The sequence below is a fragment of the Gopherus evgoodei genome, chromosome 8 (assembly GCF_007399415.2).
Source record: "Gopherus evgoodei ecotype Sinaloan lineage chromosome 8, rGopEvg1_v1.p, whole genome shotgun sequence".
NCBI classification, from domain to species: Eukaryota; Metazoa; Chordata; order Testudines; family Testudinidae; genus Gopherus; species Gopherus evgoodei.
The window spans coordinates 60,202,172-60,216,260 of record NC_044329.1 but is presented as its reverse complement, the minus strand read 5'-3'; the positions used below and the strand labels follow the sequence as shown (position 1 = coordinate 60,216,260).

General features: G+C 43.6%; 1 protein-coding gene across 4 annotated transcripts in view; it reads right to left on the bottom strand.

Moving 5' to 3' along the window:
* PLA2G4A (phospholipase A2 group IVA) overlaps positions 1-14,089 on the bottom strand; it is a 308,898-nt gene that overhangs the window by 128,483 nt on the left and 166,326 nt on the right. Inside the window, exon 1 of one of the 4 annotated variants that reach the window (XM_030572621.1) lies at positions 5,630-5,709. The exons of the other annotated variants lie outside the window; for them this stretch is intronic. The gene's annotated coding sequence lies outside the window, so the exon portion shown is untranslated. Of the gene's footprint in view, positions 1-5,629; positions 5,710-14,089 lie in introns of those variants that run through there. 4 annotated transcript variants of the gene reach the window in all.

Genomic DNA, 14,089 nt, shown 5'->3' with positions numbered 1-14,089 from the left:
GACAAAATCCTGTATAGATTTGGGTAGGGTATGGAGCCTGACCAACCATTTAATACACAGCAATAGTCCCTTCAAATACGGGTAATTAATGAGGCACCATGGAAGAAACCATTAGACCTTTGCTACATCCATTCTTTTGACAAATAGAGGACTTCAAGCTCAATGGTTTTCAACCTGATATGTCACATGCCCCAAACTTTTATGTTAATTGTACTAATTATATTGACTTTCACACTCCACAGAACAGTTATCTGCAGTATTCTATGCACAAGCAACTGATTACATTGAGGTACCTTGGCTTTTTACCCCTTACTAGATAACAGAGATCCTTTGTCTAATAGTTAGCAAGAATTAAGTGAGCCCCTGGGTTCTATTCCCAAACCAATCAATGACCTCAAGTTACTTCACCTCTCTGTGCCTTGGTTTACCTGATTTATTGGTGGCTATAGTAATACTTGACTACTAGTAGGTGTTATGAGGTTTGTTTACAAAGTGTTTTGAGATCCTCAGTTGAAAGGTTCTATAAGTGCAAAGTACCATAATGGAAATGGCTTATAGTGAACTGCCACTTGTATGTAAAACAAATGTGACAAGAGGGATCCTTTGTACATAATTTAGGTCAGTGGGCCTGTCTATTGAGTGTGTTCTCTGATTCCACTTACTTTGTTTGGTTATGGTCCCTGTTTATCCTTCTGTTTGACTTTGTGGGGAATTCCTAGTGTATTTGTGACATCACTGTCTGTTGTCATGGAGATTAATGTGGTGTCACATTCTTCATCTTTATATTGCTACCAGATCAATATTTTTGGTAATCAGAAACAGTTGTAAGAAAAATGCTGAGAAATGCAACAAATATCAGGTAAGATTACATACTTGCCTGCAAAACAATTGTTTCAGATTTTGGGGACCCTTGAGCCTTTATGTTTATTAAAAATGATTCTTCCAGACAAAACAAGTCCATCCTTTGAGGCATCTCTGTTTTGGAAGAATTCTATTTTAAGTACAAAAATGTGGAAATAAGTCCAACACTGACATGTAACTGGAAATAAATGAATGGTTCTCGTTAAAAACTACACAACACATTTCATGTTTTGCCTCCAAAAAATTAGCAAATCCTTCCAATTTGGGAACTTAGAGAATTACTGTGTTTCCGCTAGAAAATGGAGGGTGGGGTTCTGAACTAGTTAGCACTCGCCATCACTTAAAACACTGAATCAGATTGCGCGCTGACATACAACTCTGTCAACTCCATTACAGTTAACGTGTATTTCAGAGTAGAATTTATTATATGTATTTGAAGTAGTAAATGGAATCTATGCAACAAAACAGAGGCTACATCATTTCATACAGAATAGACAATTTAGTTACCAGCTGTAATACCTACAAGCAGCAAAGGGACTAGAATTTAGCAGGCCACAGCTATAAACACCTATAAAGGCAAGGTGTTATTCAAAGCCTGTTGAAATCAATGGGAGTCTTTCCATTGACTTCAAAGGGCTTTCAAACTAGACCCCTAGTCACCCTGAAAGGGGATGTTACAGAATAAAACAACTGGGGTCCAATTCAGCAAGACACATAAGGCCATGTCTAACTTTAAATACATGAGTAGACCCATTGGCTTCAATGGCACTGCTCACAAGCTTGAAGTTAGGCATGTGTTTATGTACCTTACTGAACTGTGGCACTGGAAATAAATTCATGGGGAATAAATAATACAGGGGACCCCCAAAACTGCAATTATTTATTGCTTAAATCATATGTGGACTGGTAAGCACCTATATCTTTGCAATTCAATTATCTTTTGGAGGTACCATTGGAATATGGACCTTCCTGTCTGTCTGATATGGAAGTTTGTCTTGGCTCCCTTGATACTGTAACCACACTCACCTCCTTCTCCTTCTGTTTGTCCCTCTCCTTTTCCAATGTGAATGTATATATGAATGGTTGCCACACAGCCTGAACATAGTGAAGTCAATTCAGATTTACTCAGGCCAGGGCTTTTAGACTTTCCCCAAAATTATATACAGTTATATATAACTCACCACCACATCGTAATAGATCTTTCACACACCAGCACTGCTGGGGAGGTAGCACAGGGGACATACTCTCCATGAAGGTTTGACAAAGCCTGCTCATTGGCCTTTGGGGACCGTACAGGGCTGTTCCCCGGAAGCTTCAGGGCTGGTAGAGGCTCTATGCCACCTCATACCCAGCCCCCAATGTACACACCTGCCACAGGCAGAAAGTAGTGTGTCTTTCTTAAGAGTTTGTCTACACAGGACAATTGACCAGCATAGCTGCAGCAGAATAACTCTTCAACTATAGCTATTCCAAAATAACTACCCACGTGGTCAAAATATCCTGAACAAAAATAGACTTTGTCCTGGAATACTTACTCCACTTTTGAGACAAGTAATTATTCAAGAATAAAATTGCTTGTATTTCAGAACAGAATGCCTGCAGGGGGAGTTATTACAGAATAGCCAATGATACAATAGAGTGCCAAGCATGCTCAAGAAGAGAAAAACTAGCACTGACTTTCAGATTCCAGGTTGAGTCTGCAGTTTTGGCTGTTAGAAAAGACACTTTCCACTTGCAAACTCTGCACATTTGATCAGGAATCGTTGACACAAAAGCATGTGCTGCTAGTAGCTTTCAACAAGTATGTATGAACTTAATAAGAAAACAGCACAATTTAAAAGTGTTCCTGACTAATTAAAACCTTCCACTCCCACCTCACAAAACCAAACATAGGACCTAAACCTCACTTGGGGCTTGTTTAAAAACGTATGGGGCCCCTGTGAAGCTATTCAATTGGGGGCCAGTTTGTAAGGGCCAGCAGCCAGTGCAGGTCCTTCTCCCTTCAACCTACCTCAAATAGCTATACCATGCCAGATGAAAGAGTTGTGGTAGGGAGATTTTTAGAAACAAAAATGACAGTTGCACATATAACTATCATTTTTGTCTGAAAATCTCCTCTCTAAATCCCACATGGGGCTAATAAAGATTAAGCCTAAAATTGGGGGAAAGAAACAAGCCCCTAGCGGGCCCAGTTTATTCTCCATAGATTCCTTCATCGGTACAAAGAGGTTGACTCCTCACACCAATCAACACTGGATCATTGACACTGATGAACAGCCCTCTCTGTACTTGGTGAAGCAGACCCCACTGCCCCAAAAAATATTCTAGGAGGCCTCTGCCATTGCAGAGATGGAAGCCTTGTCTGAACTAGCCTGGTCCTCAGTGAGGACTAAGACCGTAGCAAGTTTCAGATCCCAGTCTTCTGTTGTTGTTTTTTCCTGCACTAGCCCAGTCTATGGTTAGAATTATTAATTACTAGTAAATAGAAAAAGTGTGCAGGAAGGGGTTCATACTCTCAGAGCTCAAACAGCTGAAGGGATTTCACTCAAAACTTTTCAGACATATAAGGCAACTTTTGACATTTATAACTATGCACCCCTAACAAGTGAAATATTGAGGAATATACAACCATCTGAAAAATAGGAAAGCAAATGGATACAGTTTTGTTCCCTGTGCTCTAATGTGCATCAACAGATGACCATTATAAATCAACAGCAATAGTAACATTAGTAGATTTTTATATCTGTGTGTATGTGTACACACACACATATACATGTGCACACAGAGAAAACAGGTCCACCACAGGAAGTTTGAAAACTATTGCTTAACCATTTAGTACATTATGTCTCTATATTTCACAATGGGTTGTTTCATTAATCATTATTTAACTGTTAGCAAGCTGGAGGGAACAATTTACAGCAAACCTAAAAGAGAACGCAGAAATGGTGAAGTCATCATTCTCTGAGAGAGCAGATCTAGCCATCTTTGACCTACAAGGCCAACCTTGACAGACAAGTCTGTGTCCCCAGGGCTTGAAATTTTATGGTGGACAGGAGAGTTTATTTAACATTCTTAGAGCTTTCTGTTTTGATTTGCTGTGAGGATTGTTGTGTATTTATACCATTTTCATTTAAATGTATCGTATAAGTGCTCTCAAAACAGATTACCACTCTAGAGTATAAAATTTGTCTACACAGAGAAATTAATCTAGATTAAGATAGGGTGTGAATTTCAAGTACATTAAATATTCCTGATCAGTGCACTGTGTGGACACTCTTATTCTGGAATAAAAGTGCTTTATTCCAAATTTATTCCAAATTAAGATATTTCAGAATAAGGCACTCTGATTCCAGAATAAGAGCATCCAAACAGGGAGTTGATCAAGAATAGCTATTTTGGAATAAACTCCCCCTGTAGATAAAACTAAAGAGAACAGTAAATGTCCTTCCAGAATTATTCACCTTTTCCTTCCCATTGTTAAAACTCAATTTTACTTAAGTAGTAATGTCTCTCTTTTTCTGATTAAAGTAAAATATTAAAGTATTTTATCCATAGCAATGTAAGAGATCAAAAGGTCGATTACAATGACCTAGAACAGCGGTTCTCAAACTTTTGCATTGGTGACCCCTTTCACACAGCAAATCTCTGAGTGCGACCCCCACTTATAAATTAAAAACACATTTTTAATATTAAACACTATCCTAAATGATGGAGGATTTGAAGGTGGAGGCTGATGGCTCACAACCCCCACATAATAACCTTGTGACCCCCTGAAGGGTCATGACCCCCAGTTTGAGAACACCTGGCCTAGAATATACATTTTTGTAGTTTTATCAAGAGGCAGAAGCAGCAATAAACCAAGTTTGGTACACAATATGTCAGGGTCACAGATAAACAGTGCAGGATGGAACGCACAGCAAAATATGGGGATGGAAGTAGGTGTGGAGATGGTGGAGATAGTGTTCCTAAATGTCTGCAACTAGGAACAATTCTAAATGCTCCCAAATCACTCTATATATTTTGTTTTTTTTATGCCATCTTTCCCAGGGCCACAAGGCAATCACTTAGCCCCATGCACAAAGTTTAGACATTGTTGTGATTTGTTTTCCAGCACTTGTTAGTGTTAGACATGTCAACTCAGGCACTGATACCCCACAGGCTGTACATATAAGATGAGATTTTATTAACATAAATAAATCTATATTTACAAATAATTGTTAGTGCCTCCTCCATCAATATACACTTAAACTTTCACCCTGGCTCAAAAGCAGGGTAGTAACTTTCACAGCTTAGGTTTCCTTCTCTGATAGTGTAGTTGCTCTTGGAATTGGTCCCTAGCAATGATTTGCAGGGAGAAAGAAAATAAAGCCATCCTGCTACAAACTACAGGAAAGAAAATTTCTCTGATAAAGTGATTATTCCCAGCCTGAAGGATTAGGAATTGTGGGATCGGCAACCCACTGGATTACATGATCACGTGGCAACACAGTAAACTATCCCCATGTTTTAAAAGTTTTCCTTCATGCTCATGATCTGACACATTCCTTTCTAGGTTCAGTTTTGTTTTAATATGCCAAAACAAGTATTTTTAGTATTAAAAATCGCTTGTACTGCTTCCTTGTTTCAAGTTGTAACAAGTACATTTTAAAACTATATAAAAACGATCCATCACATCTGTTAACTCCCCCCTTTGGCTAAACTGACAAAATAAGTAGCAGTTTAAAACAAAATTTAAAAAAACAGACCAAGAATTAGTTGTATTGCTTACAGTTTCAATGCTACATCAGACCCCTCTGGGCTTGTACATCCCTCTTGCTTTCTAGGCAGGATCCTTTTTTTCATTGCTTGGATAGAGAAGTTTTCATTCGTAATAAATGGGTGGAGCTGAAGTGTCAGCTGATCTATTACAGCTGTCTCTGTCTTAAGGTGGAAGTGAGATGTAAGTAAGCAAAGAGCACTTTGGAGTAATACTGATGAACATTGTTTGATACTTTGCATAGAGGAAAAATGCAAGGGGTGAAAGCACAGAGAGTCAGAGACATATCTCAGCATCAAGACAGACTTTAGTGATCAACAGTATGACATTAGAGTTATCACATTTAACAGTTATCAAGCGTTAACTTCTTAATATACATATGCAAACAGCTAAAAAAAACTTTGATGATTGATGGGCATGATCTGAGGTGAGACAGTCTTAAGGAAATGAAGTCAAATACAAAAGGAGTGCCTCAAACTCTGGTGATATTGCCTCATTTCTTATGGAAAGAATATTTGCAAGTGATCATTTGCAGACACTCATTCACAACACTGTTCATCTTTATAGATCATCTACATCATGGGTGGGCAAACTACGGCCCATGGGCTGGATCCGGCCTGTCAGGGCTTTGGATCTGGTCCATGGGACTTGCCCCCTGTGGTGCTGTGGACCCTGCACCACTCAGAAGCGGCCAGCACTGGGTCCCTGTGTTCCCCATGTTGGGGGGCAAAGGGCTCCGTGCATTGCCCTTGCCTCCAGGCACCGCTACTCACCACTCCCACTGGCCAGGAATGGGGAACTGCAGCCAATGGGAGCTTTTGGGGAGGTACCTGGAGGCATGGCAAAGATAGCGCATGCAGAACCCGCCCCCGCCCCCGCCCCCAGGGCCACAGTGATTCCTGGAGCGATGCGGCTTGGGGCCAGGGCAGAGAGTCAGGGAGCAGAGAGTCAGGGAGCCTGCCCTGGCCCCGGTATGCACCGCTGCCACCCGAGAGCTGCTTTAGGTAAGCAGCACCAAGCTGGAGCCCGAACCCCTCCTGCCCCTCACCGCCCAACTTCCTGCCCTAAGCCCCTTGCCTGCATCTCAGATCCCTCCTGCACCCCAGTTCCCTGCCCTGAGTCCCCTCGTACATCCCACACCCTTCTGCACCCCAACCCCTGCCCTGAACTCCCTGATGAACCCTGCACCCCAACCCCCTGCTCTGAGCCCCCTGCCACACCCCACACCCCTCCTGCACTCCAACCCCCTGCCCTGAGCCCCCTCTCACAGTCCACACCTCTCCTGCACCCCTGCCCTGAGCCCCCTCCTGCACCCCAACCCCCTTCCCTGAGCCCCCTCATACACCTAGCACCCCTCCTCTGCCCCAATCCCTTGCCCTGAGCCCCTTCCTGCACACCACACCCCCCCACACACCCCCACACTCCCTCCCATACCTCAACCTCCTGCCCCGGCCCTGCATACATTTTCCCCACCCAGATATGGCCCTTGGCCCAGAAAGTTTGCCCACCCCGATCTATATTAAATAATTATTCTATAGAACTCAAGGAAAACAAGAGTTTCTGTACAAATGTTATTTTTAAAACAGATAATTTACTAGAAAACAATTTCTCTGCAGGCTTGTTGAAGGTTTGTTTGTTTTTTTGTTTTGATGGTTGTTTGTTTGAAATCTGACCTATGGAATTCTTTATCAGGGTCACAATTGTCTATCAAATATTAGTATGACTTTTCCACAAAAGGATGTAATGCTAGGGTGAGAATTTAGTAACTGCTACCCTAGGACTACAATAGATTGGAATTGCATAGCACAGGGATCTTATTTACACATAAACTTGCAATAAAATAACCAATTTGTTTTAAATCAGACCTTTTGTTACTTTGTGGCAAGTCTGTGTGGGGACACATTTCAAAATAAGTATCCTATTTTTATTATTATTTGTATTACTGTAGCACCTATCAGCCCTAGTCATGGACCAGGACCCCATTGTGCTAGGCATTGTACTAACAAACCAAAAATGGGCCTTACCCCCAAAGAGTGAAATTTTTAGTAATTTACTTGTTCTTGAAAATTATACTGTAAGCAACATGAGCACCTATGGACAATGTCCCTTCAACTTTTAGTGCAAGTTTCTGCAAATTCACACAGCAACCTTAAATGTTTCACTGTTTGCTAGTGTTCATGCAGGGACCTAAATTTTCTGACCCACAGCCTAGCCACAGGTTTTGGCCTTAGATCAAGCACTCAGGAGATTTCTCAGACTTTGAGGACTGCCTCCAGACTCTCATGGCTACTGGCAACACAATTGGAAAAGACAGCTCTTGAAACCAGTCACATTAAATGAAGTGACATTTATGTGATGTCTTTTATCCATGTGGCTAAATTAAAGCAAGACAAATAAGGAGATGTAATCAGATAACAGGAAAGTCTCTGGGTTTTTTGAGATACTACACTAGAGATTTTATTACTTTCAAAAAGTAGTATTTGCTTAAAGCTCGAGTTTCAAAGCAAACACAAAGCTCCTATGCCTATTTACATATGAAAATTATTACTGTTTTACTCAGTCAGTTTCCCATTGTCAGCTGTCCCTTGGCATGTATGCATTACAATGGGGTTTTATTAAGTAAACCACAGCACCCAATCTTCTATAACTCCACTGGCTTCCTATTTGGTTTATAATTCAGGTCACAGTTATATCTTTAAGGAGGTGTTAAAAATATTTTTATTTTTGCAGTATCACAACCATCAAAATCTCGTATTGTCTGGAGCACTCCCAGGTGGTATAGTAGTGCCTCTACAGGCTGAAACCTGAGTGCATCATTTCTAGCCCTCTGAGTTTTCAGATGGGCTAAACACCCACAACTGGGGCCAGAGTCTCAAGAGCTCAGCTCCTATTTAGGCACCAAAACAAAGAGCCAGACTTTCAAGAGTGCTCACCCTTGTGGATGTTGAGCTTTTTCAAAAATCTAGCCAAGACTTTGATATGGGAGCTGCTGGCCCTTATTTAGATGCCTAAATAAGAGCTGAACTCCTTTGAAAACCTGGTCCCAAAGGGGTGAGGATAACAAAAAGAGGGTCTTAGTACTGGTAAATAAAAAATATGACCCCACTAAGCATAGCAAACTGAAGGGTACATTTTCATAAGCCAAAAATAAAAAAAATGCACCCACATTCTCCATCTGAGATGCACAGAAATGTACAAAATTAGCAACAACATTATAAAATAACATGCAGCAAATTAGCCATCACCTCCCTGTCACAACCAAGTTTTCCCCAGTCTCGCATATCCCTAGATGTGTGTGATATGATAGAGGTGCAAGGGAACTCAAAGCTAATTCAAAGGTAGCTGCCTGTGTCCCACCTGGAGGGTGAAAGCCTGTAAGATTAAATGATTGTTCGTGCTCCTTGAAGAAGGGAAAGGTATAATAGCTTCTCTTTAAAGAATACATCTTAGGCCTTCACTCAAAAACAGTCACTTGACGTGGATGGCCTCTCTGTTCATTGCCCCATGTCCTGTCTTCCCATCTTTGAGGAATGTTATAAAGAAAATTGCAGCAGGACAGCTCCAGCACCAGGTATGATTTGGGTCCCTTTGCCTCCTTCTATGTGATTTTCGGCTGCAGGTGATGGTGGTTGTGGCTGGTGAGCTTCTTCACTAACATGGGGGAGAAGGTGTTTTGGGCACATCCATAGACCTCAGATGGTGTTTGATGGGGTTGCTCTTGAGTGACTCTACTTTTTCCCCCCTGATCTGTGCCTAAAAGCTTGTCTTCATGGACAGTGCTGCAGCGCTTTAGTGAAGATGCTACTATGCCGACAGGAGAGCTGCTCCCATCGATGTAGTTATCCATCTCCCGAGAGGCAGTTGCTTCCTGCCAGCATAGCACTGTCTACACAAGGGGTTAGGTGAGTATAAATAGTCACTATGGATTTTTCATACCTCTGGGTGATGTTGTTATACTGATATAGGCCTGTAAGGCAGACCTGGCGTAAGACTGACATGGCAGAGCTAAGAGCCAGGCAGAGACAGAAACAGAGAACTCAGCAGTCTAAACACAACACCCCATCTGGGGATTCAGATTTACTCAGAACACAAACTTAGTACCATTTCTGGCTATATTTCTTCCATGCAGCTTTATAGTCAGTAAACCCCAAAACAAAGTTATAAATCAATAAACAAGGTAGTTCTTAGGATTCCCAGTGCTGCCTGTCCTGGTTTTCAGCCACAAAGCCCAGATCTTGGTCCCCCACAGGAATAACCCAGCCCTTCTCTAAACTGCTGCATCTAAGGAGGGGGGAAATATCAGTTGTCATCTGTCTTTGCTGCTTTGTGATGCACAAAAAGTCTGAGAGGGTTTTATTTCTGTTATGAATGTTTTTTCTTTTTAATGTATTAGAAATGTCAGGTCTTTTCTGCCTTACTTCTCCTACAAGACTGAAGAGCCAATAGATTTAGGTCAGGATAAACAGCAAGCTAAAGTGACCAGACTATCAAAATGACAAAGGACACCCATTATATTCCCATACCCCAGTACAGAGCTCATTCCCCACACTCCTTGCCTCCTAAGCTCATGCTGCCACCAGCTGATCCCCACTACTGCCACCTAGTGATGCCAGTGCTGATGGCTAGGTGCCACTTCCTGTAGGTTAACTGGTGGTGCCAGTATAACCCAATGGACGGTACATGCTGTGTGTCCTGTTTTGTGCCCAATCCACATAGAGGATATGGGGCTGTTACAGCTCCTGGTTTGGGAGCTTGGCTCTTTTAGTTCAAGCCATAGAGACTCATGCTTTTAGCCATGGCCAGTATTGACAAAGATGGAGATTGTCCCAGCAGGCACAAACTTTGGTGGTGATACTGGCTGTACTGTTGTAGTTGCTCTCTCTGAGAGCTGAGAAGAATGGCCTCCCAGAGCCTGCAGCAGCAGTCCTGCTAGTGGGGAGGACTTTAAGGCTCCAAATATCCGGAATAGACCACTGGAAAAGTCAGGACATGTAACTGCTTATCCAAGGAAAGGAACCTGATTGTGTGAGGAAGGGATATATTTCAGATTGTTTAGAGGCCTTTGGGTTTGGTTTCTCTTCTTTAATACAAATGTCTAACAGAGAGATGGAAGAAAAGAGCACTCTTTGTTAAAGACTGAAACACACACACACACACACAGCCATTCAGTTAAGGGTTGACCAAGCTCCTAATCTAAATCTCTGGGTCTCCATGAGGAAACAAGACTTGACAGACCTGATATTCCCAAGGTAAAAATACAACTCTTTTTCCAGGAAAAAGCATCAGAACAAAAAAATCCAAACTCTTTCAGTCCTTTTTATAGATCATACAGAATAAAAAACAGACACAAACCCAACATTGCACCTCTTTAGAATCACCTCTACTGAGGCCCACACACTATTTGGATATAAATTGCATACCCTACAGTGGTCCAGTTAAATCCCTACCTCCAGCCGCATTCCCAAGTAGCAGCAGTTGTCAAAAGCACCTCTTATCATCTGCACTTGGCAGAACACATTGCATTTCTTACTTTGGGATGCAGACATCACCAGGGTTATCCCTATCTTAGGGTATGGTTACACTTACAGTTGTACAGCGCTGGGAGTTACAGCTGTCTTCGTATAGCTGTGTAGGGAAAGCGCTGCAGTGTGGCCACACTGACAGTTACCAGCGCTGCAGTGTGACCGCATTTGCAGCACTGTTGGGAGTGGTGCATTGTGCACAGCTATCCCACAGAGCACCTCGTCCCATTTTGGTGCTGTGGGTTGTGGGAAGGGGACGGAAGGGTGCGGGTCATTCCACTTCCTGTCCCAATGCCCTATGGTGCATCGCTACACGTCCCAGCAGTTTGGCGCTATTGTGAGTCTGCAGCGCGATTTCTATTACAAATGGAGCCCGAGCTGCTGAGGACTTTGCTGATGAATGTTGCCAGCACATCCCCTTTGGCAGCTGAGCTATTCCTTCAGCTCCAAAGTGACAGTGAGGAGTCCGACGATGATATCGATTCGCCAGACGCGAGTGACAATAAATTGCTTGTGGCAATAACGGACATGTTCAGCACCGTGGTATGCCGCCTTTGGGCTTGGGAAACAAGCACTGAGTGGTGGGCTCACATCATCCTGCAAGTCTGGGATGACGAGCAGTGGTTGCAGAACTTTCGGATGAGAAAAGCCACTTTCATGGGACTGTGTGCTGAGCTCGCCCCGACCCTGCGGCGCAAAGGACACGAGATTGAGAGCTGCCCTGTCAGTGGAGAAGTGGGTGGCTATTGCAATCTGGAAGATGGCAACTCCAGACAGCTACCAATCGGTCGCGAACCAGTTTGGAGTGGGAAAGTCGACCGTTGGAATCGTGTTGATGCAAGTTTGCAGGGCCATTAATTGCATCCTGCTAAGAAGAACCGTGACTCTGGGGAACGTGCAGGACATTCTGGATGGCTTTGCACAAATGGGTTTCCCTAACTGTGGAGGGGCGATAGATGGGACGCATATTCCTATTCTAGCACCACCCCACCTATCATCCGAGTACATTAATCAGAAGGGGTATTTTTCTGTGGTTCTCCAAGCGCTTGTGGATCACCGTGGGCGTTTCATTGACATTTACACAGGATGGCCTGGAAAGGTGCATGATGCATGCATCTTTCGGAACAGTGGCCTGTTCAGGAAGCTGCAGGCCGGGACTTTTTTTCCAGACCACAAGATCACAGTAGGGGAAGTCGAAATGCCCATTGTGATCCTTGGAGACCCTGCTTACCCTTAATGCCGTGGCTCATGAAACCGTATACAGGGAAGCTTGACAGGAGCCAGGACCGGTTCAACTACAGGCTGAGTCGGTGCAGAATGACCGTGGAGTGTGCTTTTGGCCATTTAAAAGGGCGCTGGAGATGTCTTTATGGGAAGCTAGACTTGGGGGAAAGCAGCATCTCTGCGGTTATATCCGCATGCTGTACCCTCCATAATATTTGTGAAGGGAAGGGTGAAACATCAGTGAGGAATGGACCTCCGAGGTTCAGCGCCTGGAGGCTGAATTTGCACAGCCAGAGAGCAAGGCTACTAGAGAGGCCCAGCACAGGGCTACAAGGATTAGGGATGCCTTAAGGGAGCAATTTGAGGCTGAAAGCCAACAGTAATGTTTGGTGCCTTGCACGGGAGTGAAGTGCAGTGGTTACAATGATTTGCAGTGCCTGTTTTTCCCTTGGGGTACAGTATGTTTCACTTTCTGCAGTAATAAAAACTGTTTTAAAAGCCAAGAAATCATTTATTCAAAATACAGTACATAAAAGGGCAGGGGGGTAGGGTGCTGAACTGTACAGTCAGAGGTTTGAATATGTCCTGCCTGGAGTGCTGTGCAATGCCTGCTGCACTTCAGGATTAATATGCTGCATGGTGATGGGGGTTGAGTGCATAGGGTAAGGGTCGTAGTTCTCAGGGCTGGTAGGTGAACGTACAGGTGTTGAGGGCAGCTGGTGGTGGTAAGAACCAGGATGCTGGAGAAGGGGGGTTTGAGCAAACAGTGGGGCACAAGGGAGAGAGCTTTGGGATGGGGGGGTTAGCACGGTAGTGATCTGCCTGCATGGCTACAAGTGACTGCATACAGTCCGTCTGGCGCGCCAGGAGGCTTATCAGCTGCTTTGTGCTTTACTTGGTAGCCAATTCCTTTCTCCTGCTTTGTGTTTCCCTCCACTGATGCATTTTCTCTCTCCAGTCCTGCAGCCTTTTATTCTCTCAGGCATACTGATTCATAACTGCTTTCACCAAATTTTCTTTGCTTTTTCTTGGTTTCCTCTTCAAGTTCTGTAGTCTTTCAGCAGGCTGTGATAGGACTGGAGGATTCAAGGACACTTAAAAAAAACAGAAATAGAAATATTTATTACAGAGGCTGCATTGTTTATAATCACAGTGAAGGAGTTTGTAGACTATTTGTAGCATCATTTACACATAGCAAACATAGCACAGAGAGGCCACAGCAGCGAAGACATGGAGAGTAATGGGGAATGAGTGATTAATGAAGCCATGTTGCTGCCGCGGCTCACCTGGGAAGGGGAGCTGCTTGAGTCAGGGCTCACTGGGGTTTCTGTGCATCGGGGAAAGCAGAGAGCAGCTGGGGGAACCTGCACTGAACACTATCCCTATATTTTCCACAGGATTTTATCCTGCCAGATATCTCGCTGCTGCGGGTTACCTGGGAAGAGCAGGAGGGTCTTCTACAGCAATGTAGATTCCGCCCTGGTCCCTATGCAGCTTCCCTGTGTGCAGCAATGGTCCCCCCACCCCTCTCAGCACAGTGACGCGGACGCGTTAGCCTGACTGGGACAAGGACCACAGTGGCTCTCCCTATAAACTTGCGCAAGCGCATTGCCCACTGTCTGGCTGAAACTTTTGAAGAGATTACAGAGGCAGATTACTGCGACGTGATAAACCAAATCAATTGGCTATTCCACATCTAGGCATGCAAGCAGGCAGCCATAACCCC